The 17627-nt window shown below is 39.0% G+C and overlaps 1 protein-coding gene across 4 annotated transcripts in view; it reads right to left on the minus strand.

Moving 5' to 3' along the window:
• The window catches only part of arhgap42b (Rho GTPase activating protein 42b), a 73911-nt gene that overhangs the window by 48924 nt on the left and 7360 nt on the right, over positions 1–17627 (minus strand). The window lies entirely within an intron of this gene.

Here is a 17627-nt window from a genome sequence, read left to right on the forward strand (position 1 = left end):
GCATTAGAAAAAAGCATTTCACAGTTGCACTGCACATGGAAGGTGTGCCTGCAAAGCACGTGGGTCAAGTTATGCATATGTTGGTGGACAGCAAAACTTTCTTCACATATACGTGCAATGGGTACGCATAATATATCAAAGTCATCCATGAACTGCTCAGCGCAGGTAAAGAGGGTAGTGATGTGTGGACTCACTTATGACCCGCAGGTCCTGCAGTTATAGCCGCATGTCAAGGCATGCTTTGGATCAGAGAGCATTCTTTTGATTAAAGAAGGGTTTGGCAGCAGGCTACTTAAGTGAGAGAAAATGCATTAGAAAACCTTGGCTTAATAAATCATCTCTTTTCAAAGGCTATCTTAATCTATTTTTGTGCTGGATCTCTGACAGTAGAGCATCTCAATTTAAACAGGCAGCAATCCTTTCCATTTGTCCTACCACCATGTTTCAAAGTCAACACTAAAGTAATTTGCTTTGAGCGTTTAAGTTCACCATTTGTTTTAGCTACAACTGCAAAATTGCTGAATTCCTCCACGAGAACGGCATTCTCACTTGTGAAGCTGCTGAGACAGTTCCTTGGCTATTCCTAGTAGTAAAGAGCACACATTTATGTCCTGCTGACTGTCCAATTTCATGCCCACTGGCATTCATAGAATAGCAGTTCATATGTGATTTATTGCAGCATATAGTTTATCACTTGTCTATTGATCATAATAGCCAGGTCTGTCCAACAAAATTAAGCCCAGCATGAGCTGCCTAACCTTTCTGTCAAAAAAAGATGCAGTAGACATAAAGAGGTACAATCACAGGAAAAAAAAAAAAAAAAAACTCAAGTACTCTTTCACTGCTAAATATTATCGGTTTGTGGTGTTACATGCATTACAGTTTGTGATGAATTTTTGTGCTGTAATTTAAATTTTTGGTGTACCTGCTTCCATTACTTCTATTTCAGGTAGTGATTTCCTACATTTCCCAGAATAATACATTTATATCACTGGAATGATTTAGACTACGCCCATATACTGGGCATGGACTTGTTACATTTAGCTTTGAGTTATACGTAATGAAGTGATAACAATAGCAGAGAGTGAATTTTTCTTGTCTTGTAGCTGCACTGCCTTATGCTCTATTGTGTCCACTGTCAGTTGAGAAATTAGCTCTGGCTCCTCTACAATGGATGGATGGATTTCTGTATGATTGGTATAAAATGATGGGTCTATCAAGGAGACCTTGCTCTTTCATGAGGACCTGACACTAAAATCTGCCTTTTACAGTGATGTTTTAGATCACTGAATTTTTTTTCTGCTTTCAAACTATTGTAACGGCACTGGAACTCCATCCTGCCGTCACACCATGGACACCTGGCGAGCGATCCACTGGAGAAAAAGAAAACCAGGCTACATCATGCAACAGCAAGATGGACCAAAACAATGTACGTGTCAAACACAGGCGAGCGTGTGCATGCCATGACCGACTGCATTTCCATTGTCACCTCTGGTCTTTGATCGCACCTCGGTGGGGCTATATCTTTGTTCTTGCGTCTTGAGACCATGAGCCATTAACACCGCCTGGCTCAAAGACAGCCCTAGCTCGCAATGGCGTGATACTGGAAAGGCGGCTACTGTGTTTTCCTAAACATGTACCTGAGAGGAAAAGCAATTAGACTACTTTTTTAAGGCACAGGGCTAAGTGGCTACACAGCTGACCCCCATATAGCTGACCGAGTACATGAATCATCCCTATTTTATTATTTTTTTTAAATTTTTTTTAATTATGCAACCAATTTCAATCTCAATCTCCCCTTAGTCACATAAAGGTGAGTGTGTGGGTCTGCTGTGTTAGAACTGTCAGTATGTTCTTACTGATGTGAGTGTAACCTATGTTTACATTTACAAGTAGGCTACTTTAATGAGTGGGATGATGCTTCAGCATGCACAGAAGCTTTTATCATGTCATAATGCTGGTGAATTTATAATTAAAGGCAAAACAGCAAGCAAGATTCTAAAATACTCTGACATTTTAGTTTCCAGCCTACACAGTTCGAAATCTCCAGAGCAAGGCACACATCTCCTTCATATCCATTGTTGGCAGTGAGTCACCGACTGCATCTCTCTCTCTCTCTCTCTCTCTCTTTTCTCTCATCTGCTGTTACATCTTTAGTTCAAAGAACTTTCAACTTAAAAGACTCTTTCCTGCGAAGTACGATAAATGCACACGACGAGGTAGAATACAGTATACTCTGTAGACGCTGAAACTTAAATTATTCTGATAGAAAATTAAGTAATTAGCAGACTCTGTCACACTTCCCTCCTGCAGTCCTGTTTTGTTATGTGTGTCACCTGTGATCCTGTTAACCCAGTCTGCTAGTCCCGCCTCCTGTGTTTCCCTAGCTAGCTTGTCAGCTCCCAGTGTGAACTCCCTGTGTCTCTCCTTGTCACCTGCGCCTGCTTGTGTTAATTGCCCTTGTGTGAATTTAAACCCTCTGTCTAGTCATCGTCTTTGTCAGATCCTACTATCAGTCTTGCCAGATTGTCAGTTCTATGGCAAGCCGTTTTCATATTTATTAGTTAGACTGGATACTCATTAGTGAAATCTGGAATGTCATTTTGCCTAGTCACAGCTCCAATTCAGCATATCGGTAATTATATTTTGACTAGTCAGAATACAATTTTTAGATATCTGTACTTGCATTTTGAATAGTAAGATTCAAACTGCTTTTGCCATTCGTGTGTATGGGGTTTTTCCATTACTGATATCCACAATTCAGTTGCAGATCTGCAATATGAATAGCAGATCTATGAATTTTGACCACTCAGAACGATGCTGTAGTTACCTTGAATTAAAATTCTCATTAGTCACAATGTAATTACATCTAGTCAAAATGACACTGTAGATATCTGTAATGTTAATGCCCGATAGTCTAATAAATGTTAAAATAGCTTTCCATACAGCGCAGCCTGTTCGGATTTTGTAAGCCATTCTGAAATTGTACTTTGAAAATCTGATTCAAAACCAAACACTCAGAAATTGTGGCTATTTTATTTATTTATTTAGCTTTAAACACCAAAAACAGCTGAAATCAAAATGTGTGCCAAATTTATTGTAATGTCTCTGTTATAAAAGCTGTTCAGAGAGTTATTGCAATTATACCTGTTTAAGTGGCATTCATTATTTTCATTAATATTAAACAAACAGCCCCTTTTAACATACAGTGCTGAGGTACCATAATATTAAGCTATATACCCAATAGTGCTCTATAATTTTAATGATACTGTATTTATTTTACTGAAACTAATTACATTCTGTTTGGCATAGCCCTCATCACTTTATTTAAAACTAGTAAAACAAACAAGCTTTCTCATCTAAATTACACTTGGAAGGAAATTATTATATGACCTTTTAGACTTATTAGTCCCTGTTATTAGTCTCTCCATTATTAGGTGACAGAGTGGGAGGAAGAAACATTTTTGGAGGAAACTACTGAGTACTGTCTTCATTACTTCAAAATTCAAAATGCTGACACTGAACCCCTGACTGCTCCTGATGGACAGCTTGGCATCTTGCAGCCTCTGCCATCAGTGTGTGGCTGTGTATGTGAATGATTAAATGTGAGGCAAAAATGTCAAGTCCTTTGAGTGGTCGGTAGACTAGAAAGAGAGAAATGCAGGTCATTTACCATTTACCATTTACCTCACTCATGGGCTACTTGTGTTTTCACACAGGTTACATTTCACATTTGGTTCACACTACATGCAGACTTTCCACAAAACGTAAATTCACGTGCATGCAGGAGCTTGGCTGTTTGCTTCAGGTGCATATTTTTCAGTGCCTGTTATTGTAGCTCTACACATGAAGCCGTTTTGCCTCTGACAGACAGACAGTGTGTTTTGGAGATGGAGGTAATTTGAAGAGAGACCTGTCAATGAGGCAACCATGCAGACTGCAGTTTGTGATGAATTCTCTTGAAAACAACAGTGATGCTATTTCTAAAAGTGGGCGGATTGTGAAATTTTATCAAAATGTGGGGAAAAAAATCAGGGCAAATGATTTCACCCGTTTGAGTCATGTGGCTTCACAGCTTAGGCTGCTGGTGGGCGGCTCACCGGTGTCCTGCCCTGGGCTTTGTTCCTGATATTTAAGACAGCAGGGACAGATTAAACAACACTGGAAACCCAGAAATGGCAATAATAAAATTCTGGTCCAGCGTTGGTTATGTGCGTCTGGGCAATGTCCCTCCTTAGTGAAAAAACAAACAAACAAAGGCTATCATTTAGCAAATTATACAGACTTCTCTAAAATAACTGCACAAATATAACTAAATACTGAATAGCATTATACATCATAAATAAATGAGCACTTATTGATGTTGTACATAATACAATTATTTTTTGGAAGAAAAAAATACACCTCTAATGATAAATTAACCAATTGTTTATTCTTTAGGTACTATGGAATTTTTTTGGTGTTTATTAACTAACTTTTTGGATTTTTGATACTTGACTTACTTCAAACTGTTGACAGAAAACAATTTTGGGTGTTATTAGGAGCCATCTCCTACTGCGACAGTCAAAGTTTGTCTAAGTAGCAGGCAACCCAAAGTACAAACTGGCCTTAAAACACCTCAAAAATCAATGCTCTCATCTCCCCGGAAACATAAATTGCTTGCAGCACCGAATAAAAAAAGAATCATTCTATATTTGTCCACCAGCTACTTTTTCTCCACCCAACAGCAAGCATTCTGTTATATTGTATTTCAGTATATTTCAGTTATTGGTAAGAACAATGGCAAGCTTTTTTTTTTTTTTTTTTTTTTTTTTTACTCAATAAGTACTAGTGAGATTGAAAGGCTCTTAAAGGCAGCTATTGTATCTTGAGCATGTATTTTTTTGAGCACTTGTCAGTCCACGCTTTAACAGCAATCCTGAGCATCACTCAATGGAACCTTCCAGAAGATGCATCGGGGCCAACGCTGTGCTCCCATTGCTCCCGCTTTGACTCTAAAGCCGCTGATTTGAGATCAATACCTTGCTGCAGTTGTCTCGATGTGCTCACGGGACCATCAATAATGGATGATCTTTTAGCTCTGACTTTTTCATACAGGCCCCCGTCTCGCAGAACACAGACCAACCAATGCCTTCCACTCAGTGCTTGCATAGTTTCCCTAAGACACCGAAAGTAAAAGAAGAATAATTCATCATAAAGGCTGCATCATCCTTACGAGACTACCTTAGATTAACCTTCAGGAAAAAAAAAAAAAAAATGAATAAGAAGAAGGCCAGCCCAATTATGCAAGACCACCCTTGATGCCTGTGTGGAATACTGTCTGCTAACCTAGCTCCTAAAAAAACAACACATACACACACATCCAAAATACCACGAGGCTGCTACACTGTGGTTGTGGTGTAGGCCTACTGCCACTAGGGATGGGACTCGAGACTCGGTTCTTGTTAAGAGCCGGTTCTCAGTGGTCCAAATCCTTGGACTCATTTGCCTAAGTGCTTAACGATTTCCCTATCGAGTCCGCTGTGCATGCGCTATGACGTCATACGCACAATGTGTTGCTATAGAGACAGCACAGCGTCTTTTTTTTTTTTTTTTTGGTCCAGTTCTCTTTGAGCGTGTTTTTTTTTTTTTTTTTTTTTTTTTTTAACTTTATTTAGATATCAATTCACAAATATTGTCAAACACTTCACACATGACATAATACACACAATACATGAGAGCTGATACAGAAACAAAAATAGAATACAATAATAAAATGAGTCTATGTATAGGATGCATTTTCAACAATTACATGGGTCATTCTACCGAAAGTGTCCAAAATGGGGCTGGCAATTTTTTAAAATTTTGTATGTTTTATTCCCCCAAATTTTTCCTTATATATATTGTACCATATCTAAAGGTCACATATCTAGTAAAAGAACTGTCAATCTTTATATTGTATTTTCATAATGTTTTGCAATGTTTTACCTCTCCCAAAATTTGTCACGACCGAAACATATATTGCATTATACTAAAAAAGATATTATATCAACCTTTTAAGATTTATTCTTCTCTTGGCTATAGATTTACATTTTTACAAATTTTTCAGGACAGTTTTCACAACTATATCAATAAATAATAAATAATAATTTCTCAAAATTTCCCACAATTTCATTAAAAGTCAGATGAAACATTAAATATCTTATCACAGCTATCAAAAAATGTTTTATTCTTTTTATTATTAACAATATTAACAAGGGCTAATGATTTATAAAGTGAGTTAAATTCAATTAAAAAATGAGGAAAGGTTGGTTTGGAGGCTGAAAATTTTTGCTTATGAATGAAATTATTTCCCAATAAAATGAAAAAGTTAACTAAATACTGCAGACACTTGACAACAGTATGACATGTTAACAAAAAAAAAAAAAAAAGACAGCATGGCATCGAGGCAGAGGCGTTTGAAAGTTTGGTTATACTTCACGGGGAAAGACGACAACAGAGCCACTTGCAACGCTTTCAAAACTTCTATTTCGACCAAGGGAGGAAGTGCTAGCAGCAGAAACATCTGTCCACACAGCAGGCAGTTACTCTGCAGGAATGTCACGTTTTCGATACGCTCCGGAGTGACGCTAACGCTAATGAACCTCAACCAAGCAGCAGCAGGAGTGTGGCTAAAGCTAGCGCGGCTAAAACTAGCATTGTCTAGTAACATGTTAAACTGTTATTTTTCTACATTAGAGTTTCTGACTTGATTGTATTTGTCACCGCTAGACTGGTTTAATTTTTGGCAGCTCAGCTCATAAAGGAAAAAAGGAAGGAGCATTGACTAGTAACATGTTAAAGTGTTATTGGATTTTAATTTCTACATTAGAATTTCAGATTTTTTTTTTTTTTTTTTTTTAATGACAGTTTTGTTTTTGGGTCGAGGGGAGAAGAGATTTTCTTTTACTTATGCTTTAGGTTTGTTTAAGGTTATTTAAAATGTATTTATACATACATACTGTATATGCTACAGGGCTGGGTATCGGTACTCAATACCTGTTAAGCTATGGACTGAAATAACCCAGTACCAGGTAACAGAACGTCTCCAGGCCAGGGTTTTTCCTGCATATAAAATTACGAGGCGGCCGCCTCAGCCTAATTTAGTGCCGCTCCCGGCTCTCAAAACTCTGACGTCGGGAAAACTGTTATTTTCTGACAAGTGTTGTGGTGGATGGATGCACCGATGTGGTGGCGCTGTATCAACAAGAGTGCACCGGAAGTCGCTGCCAAAACTGCCAAAGAGGAAGAAAAGAGCCGCGAAATTCTCTTCCTGGAGGATTTTCTTTTGTGTGTCGGTTTCTTCACTAGTGTGTCTGTTAATCGGCATCCTGGTAGTGGAAGTGAAAATGCAGCTTAGTTTGACTGCTATATGATGATATACGACGAGCTCACACACACTGCGGATCTGTGCGGCGTGTGTGTTTGCGGGGAGTATTTGCCCGCTCACGTGTGAATTAAAGGATCTTGTCAAACCAACCGACCTCCCTTGAATTTCCACTTTCGCAGCCCTCCTCTTAGCTAGCTGTTTGTGCTTTTAAAACACAGTTCAGTAAGTTCAGTAAATAAAAAAAAAAAAAAAAAAAAAAAACTACCAGTGCAACAAGGAAAAATTATCTTGAAACAAGTGAAAGTGGTCTAAAAACAAGTTACTTTTTAGGCAACTGCCTTATTTTAAGTGTAATGAGGGTTTTTTTGGACTAGAAATACGAAATATTCTTGGTAAGATTTCAAATTTTTGCACTGAATTTAATGTTGAACAGGGCACCTTCTTATTTGTATTTATTTTTTAATAAATTATGCTTTAACATGATAATTGTCATTTTCTTACTTATATATTAGACTCCTAAAACACAAAATACGTTGCTTGTAAAGTGTTTGCTTGAGCCAGTTGAAGATGAGGTATACATGCACGTGTGCGCATGATCAGGATGGTACCACCTCTGCCTCAGTTTGAGCCAGGAAAACCCCTGCAGTCAAATGCTACTTGCATCTGATCCTTGTGTAACCAGATTGAGGAAAAAAAAAATGGTTTTGTACAGTTATGTTGCGTTCCAGCGGGGAATCGTACCTGTGAATCACAACTTCAAAGTCACGAGTCACGACTTCAAACCGTTCCAGGCAGAACCGACAAACGTTCTTGTTACAACCGGCAATGGCTGAACATGTGGGTGTGCCTATGTTATTTAGTGACTTTTGTAATCAAAGGAACCATCTTTTGATACATCTCAGAGAGGAGGGGGAGGAGAAACTGCAGATAAGGTAAGACATCCTTTTATACTTGGTAAACTTTTTACTTAACGATGTTTATGGTTTCCAACGTAGGCTCCAGTTGGGCCGCCATAGAGTGGTGAAGTCCCACCCCTTCCGTTGGGCCCCCATGGGACCTTTCGGAGCGAAAAAAATGAATGGTGTTCAATGGACAGAAAATAATTATTCTCTGGTCCCCCCGTCATTATGCCATGGATTACACAAATGTTGCTTATAGGCTTAAATAACAAATTTTCATGTCAAGAGTTTGACCGTTTATTGCGCCATTGTTCAGTTAAATGCTGTTGAGAAAACACAATTAGAAAGACTACATGCTGTGTCGCGTATGTGACGTCACGTCATCGCCGTTTCCCTCCATCCAGATTCAAGTCAAGATGCCAGTGTGTTTTGTTCCTGATTGTCCGCGTCTCCAAGGGCCGACGGAGCGCCGGGCCGGGCGGGAGGGCGAGCGGACCCCGCCGCCGGGCCGAAAAACTCAGAACCTCAAAAACTCAGAACCTCAAAAACTCAGCGCGGAGCAGAGAAATGGCCATGTCTGTTGTAGGCTTCCAGTGCGGGTGGTGACGTATATCATTCGCACCGAGAGCAGCGAAGAGTTGTAGTTCACAAAGCGGGCTCACACAAAACCTAACATTATTAATATTCTTCGCGCTAAATTGTAGTCTTCTTTGCGTGAAAAATTATCTTTAAATACCACAAACAACATATGTGAAATCCATGGCACAATTCAAACGGGACCAGAAAATAATTTTTATCTACCCATTGGATTGCATTCATAATTTTTTGCTTTTGAGGACCCATGTACCGGAAGTGGGTGGGCGGGACTTCACCACTCTATTCTTGTGTACAAAACATAAACCACATGACGTCGAACGAGGAAGTTGGAGTACGTTGAGCACAATCGAGTTCACAGGCGTGAATTCACAGGTTTGGTTATAGCGCCGCCCACTTCTAACCGGTAAATCACCAGTTACAGGTGGCCTATTTATTTAATAAATATTTCAACAATTTGAACACTCAAATGTCGCTGTGTAAAAGTCATTTGGATGAACAGGAGTGGTGGCATTTTAACAACACAATGATATAAAAGAAAGTTAATACAAATAAACCCATTTGTACTTTTTTTTTTTCTTCCCCTTGCCCAGTGAGATTCGATAATATTTTAAGTTCACCTTAACCAAGTATTTTAGCTAACATTATCTAAGACGCTAACGGGCTAACAATTAGCTAACAAGCTATCACTGTGATGCCTAGACGACGCAAAACATGACACTGACACGGTTTCCTCTGGTGGACCGGCGGGTCTACTACATGCTTTGGTATGATGCCGGAGTTTGTACGGTGATAATGAACATGTCCACATCCGTATGGCTTTCAGATGGTGTAACATCCTGCAGCAGCCATACTGCAGGTCCTTCGGTTTTGGCAACAACAGCTGAACACAGATGATTGCATTTCTAAACGTATGACTTTGCAGTCTCAGCAGCCTGCACAATAGACATGATTTATTTCTGTGCTGCTTTTGGCTGGGAAGTGTTTGTTTCACCGCTGATACATATAACCAGCCTTTCTGTGTAGATCTCAGTTTTTTTCCGCTAAAGTCAGCCATCACTGTCTTTCTGTCAAACACAACGTACCTGTGGGGTTTCACATGTTTTCAGAGAAAGCAACTCCTTAAGTTCTTTTTACTTCTCCAGGTCTCTAACTGGGACTGTGTTGTTGATTTGTATGGTGGTTTGTAGCCTGCTAAGGGACTGTGACTGTTGCTGTGTTCTGGCCATGTTTTCATAGAGGAGCTGTCTGACATGTGCAAAAGGAAAAAGCGGTTGAGCTTGATCTCCAATTACTGCGATGACTCACACCTCTGTTAAACCTTTTTAATGTACTGAGCATGTCAATCATCTCCAGCCCTGTAAATTATCCTGATAAAGGCTGGAGGACCAAAACCTTGACAACATCACGCCGTTCATGTGGAATGGAGTGTCTCATTCTTTCTTTACCTTCATACAGCGAATCTATTAATGATCATAAAACACATACTCTGGCATATAATATCTCACACTGTTGTGTCCATGGTGTGTTTCTAGGCAACACTCACACACAGATATATACATCCAGTATGTTTACTACAGTAACAGTAGCGTGAACTAGTAAGAAGCCACACATTGCTGTGTCTTCCAATGACTAGGACACTAAGATCACATTCAAATCAACTGCTAATTAATCAAGTTATATGTAACTGCAACAAATAGCCTACATGGTGACACTTCACAATAAAGTACACACAATTTTGAGCTGTGACCAAGGAGATAATAAGAAATGAATGAGTAACTAACTGCTGGTAAACCATTAGTTAAAAGGCAGTTTTGGAGTAACTCCAAATCAAATTTCATCCGGTGGCTAGTCATTAGTTAATGATTAGTTAACTGAGAAATGAGTGATGAGCGATCTGAGAATTTATGAATCCTTAACAAGTACTTTCCTAACAATTCCTAACAGAGGACTATGAGTTACAGGGGAACAGACTGGGAAATCCTTTATCAATAAATCATTAGGTAGTGATTAGTTCATGAAAATCTGTGAATCATCATATTGACCACATTATCAATGAGTCCTTCCTGATTAACTCTGACTCCGAGCGGCACAAAACTAGTAATGACTCATTCATGACTAATTACTTAAACATGAGTTACAGTTGTCCCTCGCTATAACGCGGTTCACCTTTGGCGGCCTCGCAGTTTTGCAGATTTTTTTTTAGTGCAATTTTGCATGCTTTTTTTTTTTTTTTTTTTTTTTTACAGCGCATTGTGTTCTGCGTCCTGATTGGCTAAGGGACTGTAGACCATTGTCAATCAATCTCCTCCAGTACAGAATGCGTTCATTCTATAATACTGGACTTATTTTTCTATGAAGGTTTGAACTTTGAGTGTTTAAACAAGAGAGAAAAGTGAGAAAATGTTAATGCCTGTCTGAGAAAAGTGTATAAAGTGTGTAGTGAGGGGTTTTACAGCCATAATTGTAAAAAAATAAAGCTGACTACTAAACTGTACTGTTTTTATGCACCAATAAGTAAAGTGGTGCAAAATACTGAGAGGTTAGCAGGTAGCCTAGTTCCTCATTACTGCATCACATGAGGGTGCACAAAAAGGCGAAGTAATCATAAGATAATGATGAAGTAATGAGGGTCTACTCAGGACTATGGAGTATGCAGACTTCTCACTTAAAAACTGTGAGCCTGTAAAGACCTTTGAGCCTGTAACATCACATACTGGCTCTAAATGAACTTAAAAATAGTTGTTGACCATCATGTCCTGACCTTGGAAATACTTGATTGCAACTGTCTGAAGGGTCCATTATTTTACTAATTAATACTCTACCAAGAGTTTACCATGATCTTAAAATTGCTTGAATAAATAGGTGTTAAGATGCCTTCATGATACGGCTTGTTAGTGACATCCTGTTGCTGCTCCTTTCAAACTCTACGGTACTGTCAGCTGATACTGTAAACATATACATGAATAAATATTTCCAATATTTTAATTAGGACTATGCTCAAGATGCTGCCACAACAAATTGTGTTTTTATGCGCAGTATTTATTCGGGTTGGGAATGACGACAAATTATTCTGGCCCTTTGCTCATTAAGCGGCTTGATGTCCAAGCAATGCAGAGAGAAAAAAAAATTGAGCAAGTAGTTGCAAAGACGCCAACTCACTGAAAGTTATCACAAGATCAAGTAACAAAGACAAATTGAAAGAGGAAGAGAGTAAAAAGAAAAATAAAGTAACAGCCCATATTTTTTTTAACCTTTGGTAAATAGCACACGAGCAGCAAAACACACTCAAAGTTATGTGCTCAAGCATTTTAGCAGCCTTAACCAGTGTATCATATAATAATTTGTTATCTTAGTCACTATGCCCTTGCTTATAGCAGGCATTCTACACTCAAGTTTTTAATGTATTGTTTCATCAAATTTTTTCTTTAGCAATTTCATTTTGAACACTGATTTTTTGCGGCTTGCAGTACGTCAAATCAATTTTTGGCAAGCTTGCCCTTTAATCTCAACATTTATGAAGCCCTGCTGTTTTGCATAACCACGTTATAACTAAATCAAATTAGAGTAAATGATAGTGGAAGTCAGAAAGGTCTTCAGTAATATACTTTATTACCAGGCAGGAAGTCTGTCTTGCAAGTTCCCGCTTATTCATATGTATGAATTCAGTTCTTAAATATGTTTATGTTTCCAACCAACTATATTCTCAAACATTTTTTCAGACAGTAGCCTATAAAGTCACTGCTAGCACACTGTATAAAAGCCCTAGCATCAAAAAGCATGTTCCTTACGGTCATTATGGGTCTCAGTGTGAGCTAGCCATGTGATTATTAGGTATGTCACCATAGCCACAGTGAAGAATGAACCCTCATAGGTGTTAATGCTATAGGGTAAGGAGCAGCCAAGAGAGGACTGTTTTCAAAAAATAGGCAAAAAGAAAGAAAGAAAGAAAGAAAAGGGGAATGGCACCTTAACAGGGTGCATGAGACACAGAGCTCCCTACATATTTCATCTTGCCCTTCCACTCGTCCTGTGACAGCCGCAGAATTTTGCTATATCCCATCTTGAGCATATGCATTGGAAAAGAGCTGTGTTGTTCAGGGAAGTAATAAAAGGAAATAAGTCCAACTTTGATAAAGTCTTTATCCGAAGATGCTATTTACCACGTGAAGTGAAACATTGAAATAAGAAAAGAAACAGCTACAGCCAGAGCTGTAGACATAAAAAAGAACTATTTCTGAAGGTTTGACTCATTAATACACTATTTTTACTGGCACCTTAAAATAGTGCATTCTAATTTTATTACCCTGAGCCAACATTTTATCACACCTTGCATGCAATTTTCTTGTGCCGGAGTTAATCAGCCGTAATTATTCTTCCCACAGCGGGGTGTGCACAATGGGGTGGCAGAAAGAACAATTGTTATGGTGTATCTTCAGGACGGGTTACAATCAAGGAATAGTGCTCTGCCCACCCAGCCAGGACATGGTTGGATGGCGCAGCTACCCAGTTAACTCAGTGCCCAGTGTGTGAGATGTGAGAGAGGATTGTGGTTGCCAGTCACCACACATCAGAGCCCCCTGGGTACAGCCTTTATCTTGTCTCCAGGGCAACCACATACTACCGCATTCCATCTGCTGACAACCCCTGACAAAACACAGACAACACTGCAGTAAAGTCTGCACTTTTGTTGAAAAGAGCTGAAACGTACAGATTCCCACAGTAGCGACTAAGACAAAACTATTATGTGGGAACATGCACGATGTTGATGACCACACGTTTCGGGCGGGGAATTTCACCAGATTTTATCCAAACTGAGTTATCCGCATGTGTGATTTTACTTTATGCTTGCAAAGTGTCAGTTTTAAAGAATCCTTTGTTGTTAAGTAGGATCAAAGATCATTTTCCATTCTTAAAGGGAAATCTCAAACCTGCATTCCAGTCAGATAGATCCTTACAGTTTCTTTTGTAAATGTCCCTCTGTTGACCAGCACATGTTGAGACATGCGAGAAGATGAAGACTACATACTGGGCTTGCAGCACTGTGTATGTGACAGCCACATTCATCATGAAACAAATCTCTGTGATAGCACACAAGGCACATGAGCAGCATCCTTGCTGTGCCCGACTAAGAAATTCTGGATTGATACCAATATTTAAAAGAACAAATTTGGCAGGTAGCTGATACAGATATTTGTTTCAAAACTTGTTAGGCTAAGTAAGTAAGTAAGTAAGTAAATTTTATTTATAGAGCGCTTTTCACAGCCAGAGGCACAAAGTGCTGTACAATACACAATACAATGGGTAAAAATACCATTTAAATATGAAATACAAAATACCAAGTACCAGGCCTTTGTTATACTATGTTTGAATGAGCACAAATTCAATCATACAAATTTATGAAGCAATTTTTATAACCTTCTTTCACATGAGGAAGATTCTTTTTGTGAAAAGTCACTGCTTCAAAAGCCTTTTAGCCCGCTATACAACTACCTACTTGTACAAATTTCTCCTTCAAACAAATGTAGCCTATTTACTTCTAGTTTCTTGCCAGAAACAAAATTTTGCAAGACTACATTTAAACGCATCATGATAACATAATTTATGGATAAGGATAAGGTGTGGATAAGGACGCAGCTTGGTGAGACCTGGGTCTTGGAAATGTGCAACCTTGTTCTGACTCAGACTCTGATATCAATTCTCATTCCTGCTCAGTCCTGACTTGTAGGCCGACTCGGATCCCTAGACGGGACTCCCTGGTGTTGATGGTCCGTTTGTGTTTCACTTTCATCTGCAACAGTGCCCCAGTTTAGTCTCTCTAAATAGCACACATGTTTTTCTCACCTGACGGAGGGTATGGTCGGTACCACGGGAACATTTCAGAATAATTCTTTTTTTCACGGGTCTCCCTCCTCAGTCAACTAAGGGGACAGCCAGTGATTAATAACTGCAATAGCAAGAGACACTCATTGGAGTCAGCTTGGTAGTGGAACTCACTGGTTGTAGTCACTATAGATGTAAAGCTGATCCAATTTGATAGGTGACAGGCATAATACATAAAAATGATATTAAAATTGCTAAAAATCCCTTTTGGTCCCAGTGGTCCCAGAATGTTTGTCCACCCCACACAGATTTTTTCCGTTGACAGGACACCATTAGTCTTAAGCCATGGACAACAACATACAGATAAATATCGGTCTCTGCCATCAGTGAATGTCATCTTATTGGCTGATAGGGCGATGGCAGTCAACAAGGCCAGTATCAGCCAATAGCGATATCCCACTTGAATCAGTCCATCCCTAATCCTTGTTTGTGCTTTCTGTGCCAGAAATCTCCAAAGAGGGCATTAATGGATCCCTTTAATACAAATTAGTGCACAAAAGCTTTTAAGAAATTCTTGTCAAAGGCATAAATGGCCTTCACAAAAAAAAGGGCGACATCCCCACTTTGGACAAACAGCGAACGTTTACACTTCTAAAATGACTCAACATCCATTTAAAGGTAAACATAATTTTCTTTCCAGGGCTTGTTTACAAACTGCATTCACAGTGCATCAGACCATCATGCTTTTACGACACCCCTCTGTCTTTAATGGAGGCAAACAAGAAGACCGTGCAACAAGTCTTCTTTTGTAGATAGTGTGCAACACAGCGCACCGTCTGCGCGTATATCACAATCTTATAGACCAGCGAGATACAGCATAGCTACTTTATCTTGTCAGCGAGACACTGCTGATTTGAGATGAGAAGGTCTTCAAAGGGGATGCTTCTATGCACCCAGCTTAACGAGAGACAGGGGATCTCTTTGATGGAACAGTAGGGTGCATTGTGCCACTTTGATTCTATTTGGAGGGATTGTGATGGGGGAGCTACACTTCAGGTAAGGCCTCTTCCACCCGCTTACAATTACATTTGCCCGTCAGCCACCCAGCAGGGGAGGGAGCAGAGCTGTCTGAGGAGCATAGCTGCACTCCCCGAGCATACCGAAACTTTCCCACCGCAGGCACTACCCGAAACAATACCTAATGTAATAACTCCATTCTCACTGCTGTTTGAACAGCAAGTAGCTTTGTACAGCACTTGGTCCACCTGCTGACTTATTCTCATGTGACAGAGAGGTCGCAGCGTGGCTGAGGAGCAATCACAACACAATACGTGGTGATATGGCCCATATACAGTATATATCTTACAGTTACTGGTGACACCTTGTGTTGCTGTTTATTTTGATTATACTGCAGCAAAGGTTTTGTAAGTTTATGGCTGATGGTAAAAGCGGATTTAATAACGCAACTGCACACAACAGGATTCAGATCACTTCCTCTACTGTCGACATTTGGCTGATTGTGAAAGTGCAGTGCTTTTTTTTTTTTTTTTTTTTTTTTTTTTTCAAGAAGTGTGCACCTAGTTACAACTGGCAGTAAGGATCTGGGTAAATATAACATGTTTTTTATTATTATTATTATTTAAAAAACAGTTACCTTGAGGCACTCTGGTGGCTCACCTGTTAGAGTGCGTACCACGTATCAAGCCTAAGTCCTGGTTCGATTCTGAGCTGAACCCTTTGCTGCATGTCATCCTCTCTGTCTCTCCGCTATTGCTATTGAATAAAGAAGAAATGCCAAAAAAATATCTTATGCCAAACCCATTTCAATATTTTACTAATGTTCTGCACTTGCACTTGCATGATTCTGTGGAATAATAATAGTGAAATCTGTCCAAGTGCAATTTTGAAGAAAAATCTGATCAATGCGACATTTCTGCCTTATAACATCAAAAATGAGCTGTCCACTGTATGAGTTGTCAGTCTATGAGAATGAGCAAGCCTTGAGCATTGCCAAGTTGATTATTTTAAACAATAAAAAAAATGCTACTTGCATCTTATCTTATTCATCTTTCATCGAGGCAACTTAAGAACTTAAGATCTCAGAATGACACATTCACCCGACTAATAATCTGTTAAACGCTATAAATTATGTAAATCCTGCACTTACACACTTATCATATCAAGCATTTCATCCTGACTTTATAACATAGTTCAGCTTCCTTAAAATAAACCTATTAATAAAAATAATTAAGGTTATCCCTGCACATTATAATGAGACAGATTACCGACGATAAAAATCTGATGATGAGAAATAGGGCTGTGCAGACATTATTAATCTACATATCTGCACTGTGTTCAGCTAATCTGCATAGACTGAAAATATCAGCAAATGCATCTTGGATATGAGGTAGGTAGGAGGCTACAGTCTGTTCTTAAGCTCAATAGAAAAAGATCAAAGTTATTAGCCCCTCAGTTCTGCTGAAATGAGAAAAGCCAGACAGCCCAGCTCAAATCATTTATCAAAAAAGTCTGTAGCCTTTAGCCTGAGTTAGAGAGATTTTTTCAGAAGGGCGAGGAAACACAGACGACACAAGTCACACCACTTTTGGCAAAGATAAATTCAGCCTGAAACAGAGCACTCACTTGATTTATAATTTAAATGTTCTATTCATCTTTTCAGGGGAATTTGCACAAAAACAACTTTACAAATGTTCTATTTTATAAGACGCCATGTTGCCGTTATCAAGGCAAATACAATTGCTGGAGCCAATTTCTGAGAAATAAAGGCATCTTTAAAAAAAAAAAAAAGAAAGAAAGAAAAGAGAAGACGCATGCAAAACATATTTAAAGCACCCATTCCCTAAACACTTTCCAATAATATAAACTTGATAACCCATGAGGCCATTCGCTGTCCACTGTTGATTTAAATATTTCTCACGCATCCTCCAAATGAAGAGTTGAGC

Source organism: Myripristis murdjan, chromosome 13 (genome assembly GCF_902150065.1).
Source record: "Myripristis murdjan chromosome 13, fMyrMur1.1, whole genome shotgun sequence".
Classification (NCBI taxonomy): domain Eukaryota; kingdom Metazoa; phylum Chordata; class Actinopteri; order Holocentriformes; family Holocentridae; genus Myripristis; species Myripristis murdjan.